Source organism: Globicephala melas, chromosome 19 (assembly GCF_963455315.2).
Source record: "Globicephala melas chromosome 19, mGloMel1.2, whole genome shotgun sequence".
NCBI classification, from domain to species: domain Eukaryota; kingdom Metazoa; phylum Chordata; class Mammalia; order Artiodactyla; family Delphinidae; genus Globicephala; species Globicephala melas.
Window position 1 is genome coordinate 17,599,558 of NC_083332.1, and position 3,189 is coordinate 17,602,746.

Genomic DNA, 3,189 nt, shown 5'->3' on the forward strand with positions numbered 1-3,189 from the left:
GGTGGAGATGAAGAGGTTTTTTTGTTTTTGTTATTTTCCAATATGGATACTTAATTGTTCCAGCATCGTTTACTGAAAAGTCTGTCCCACTTCTCTCCCCTGCTCTGCGATGTCAACCTTGTGGTGATAAAACAGGAGTCCATAGATGGATGAGTCTGTTTCTCATTTTCTATTCTGTTCCTAGTTGATTTGTTTATCCTTGCACCTGTCTCCCTAACTGTAGTGTAAGTCCTCCAACTTTGTTCTTCTTTATATATGTTTTAGAGTCAGCTACTTAACTAAATTAACTAACCTTAAGTTTGCTTATAAATTTTGTTTGGATTTTCTACCCAATCATGTCATATGTAAATGACAGTTTTATATTTTCGTTTCCTAGCTTCATACTTCTTCAGGTCGGCTTCTTTCACTTAGTAACATGCATTCAAGTTTTCTCCATGTCTTTTCATGGCTTGATAGTGCATTTATTTTTAGTGCTGAGTATTATTCCACACGTGGATGTACCACAATTTATCCACTCACCTACTGAAGGACACCTAGATTACTTTCAAGTTTTGGCAATTCTACATAAAGCTGCTATAAACATCCATGTGCAAGTTTTTGTGTGGATATAAGTTTTCAACTCCTTTGAGTAAATACCAAGGAGCACGATTGCTGGGTTGTATGGTAAGAGTATTTTAGATTTGTAAGAAACTGCTAAACTGTCTTCCAGAGTGGCTGTACCATTTTGCATTCCCACCAGCAATGAACACCTGTTACTACACATCCTCACCAGCATTTGGTGTTGTCAGCATTCCAGATTTTGGTCATTAAAAGGTTGCGCCTTATTCCTTCTTTTTCTTGCCTTATTGCACCAGCGAGGACGACCAGCCCAGTGGTGTATAGAAAAGCTAACCTTCTTTCTCATCTCCAGTCTCAGTGGAAAAGCATTCAACATTAAGCACAATGTTAGCTGTAGGGCTTTTGTTTGCTGTTTTTTGTTTCTTGGAGGGTTTGGGGGTTTGGTAAGATACCTTTGTCAGATTGAGAAAGTTCTCGTTTTTTTTTTTTTTTTTTAAAGTAGCTGTGCCGGGTGTGAGGGGGCGATGGACAGTGTCAAGGTTCACAAACCTACAGAGTGAGCCATGACAGAGACAGGCCTTCAGGAGGGCATGAGCAAGTTCTCTTCTATGTCTAATTTGCTAAGAGTCTTTTGGTTTGTTTAAAACGTGGAAGACTGTCTTCTGAATGTGTTGAGAAGATCCTATGGTTTTCCTTTTTTTTTTCTTCCTGTTTACGTGGTGACTTCTACTGCTTGTCTTTCGGATGGTAAAACAATCTTGCCAACTCTTTGTTCCCATCAGGGTTTGCAGGTTCTAGTTTATGCCACTAAAAGCACCTCCTGAACTGTGGGCCTGGAAAACAACATGCAAATTCCATCCTGTGCAGTGCCCTAGAGTCACCGCTTCTCCTCGAACACTGACCACACATTTCAGGTGCCGTGAGAGGCTCCCCTTCGAAAACCACCAACCCCCGGGGGCACCAGCCCCCGCAGGACCCTCTCCCAACAGACCCTAGCGTTGCAAGGGCAAGTGCGTGCGGAGAGTGAACGGGTCAGACACCCCCACCCCCCCAAGACAATTAAGAGTCTGCACAGCTCGTGTGCCTCCCCCGCCCCACGCCTGCGCCAGTCTCCTTTAAGAGAGTCGGCCTGAACGCGTCTCTGGGGCCGGAGGCGGAGGGCGCCAAGAATGCCGCACTCCGACGGGAGCGCAAGGGCTGAAGCTTCGCCGGGCGGCCTCTCCCTCCACGTCCCGCCAGGGTCTTCCCGCCCCTACTCCCAGGTCCCCGCCCCCGACTTCGAAGGTCCTCCTCGCCCGCAACCCCCCTGAACCGCCACGCCTGCCCCCCATGCTCCTCCCACAGCCCGGGACCCGACCCCAGACGCCGCCCCAACCCCCGGTCCGCCCGTCGGACCAGGGCGACCCCCACCCCCACCCCGCAAGCCCCGAGGCCGCGGGCGGGGGAAGGACGGGGCGCCCGGCGCGGCCTCATCCACATGCAGGGGACGGCGCGTCGCGGCGGCCGCCAGGAAGGGACAAAGGCTGTTCCGCCGCCGGCCGCACAGTGCCAGGCTCGCCCCGCCCCGCCGCCCCGGTGGCCCCCGACGCGGCCCCCCTTGCGTCTGTCCCGCCGGCCCGGCTGCACAGTCCGGACGGCTTCCGGGAGGAGGAGGCAGCCTCCCTCGGACCCTGCAAGCCCTACCTCCTCCTGCGACCCCAGGGGCCACAGCCCCTTCTCCGTGTCTCCCGGGCAGTTGAGGTGGCCTCGTCCCTTGAACTGAAGAGGCTCAAGAGACGAGGGGCCTTCGCCAAAGACCCGAGTTCTAGTCCACTGAGCCCCGACTCTGTGGCCAGGCGTCTGCGGGCAGAACCTGCCGGACCCAGTCCAGAGCCGGGCTGGGCGGCGGAGGGCGGGGGAAGGTAAGGTTTAGAGCAGAACCCCTTCCAGGACCCCCACAGGCACTGGGTCCCCTCTGGATGACGGTTAGGGGCTCCAGAGTCTTCACCCCAACCCTGTCTCCCCAGACTTTTGATGAGGGGGGCTTAGGGTCTCGTGACCCCAGGGGATCCTGGACAAAGCCCCCGCCCCTCCGAGAGCTATACCTCACACACCCCAATCAGCGTCTGGAAGCCAAGGAGGCATCAGAAAGGGTTTGCACTTGCTCTGTGACCTTCCTTACTGTCCCGGCGCCTCAGCTCTCACCTGTGGAGCGAGCCCAGTCTCCACCCCTCTCCCCGTACACACACTCTAGGGGTCCGTGCCAGGATTTAAGGAGTATGGCGGCTCTGGCGCACAGCAGGTCTCAATACACAGACGGCTATTATTTTTGCCAGCTTCCTCAGTCTCCTTGAGGGCAGGGAGAGTCCCGCCTTTGAGCCCTGCTCCCCCGCCCCCACCCCAGGCCTTCTTCCTAGGCCTTCTTGGGTCCAGGAAGTTCTTCCTAGGTCTGCCCCAAGTCCTCTCCTTCCTTCCAGGCCCGCGTTGGGAGGGTGGGGGCCACGGCGGGGAGTTCCCTTTAAGGAAGGTGGGGGAGGGGGCTGCTGGCCGGTCCTCCTTCCGCCCCTCCCTGGGCCCCGCGGGCCGGGGCTCAGGGCCAGGGCCCCGCGCCAGCGCATGCGCCCGCCTGTGGGCGCTGTCCGGCCTGCGGGA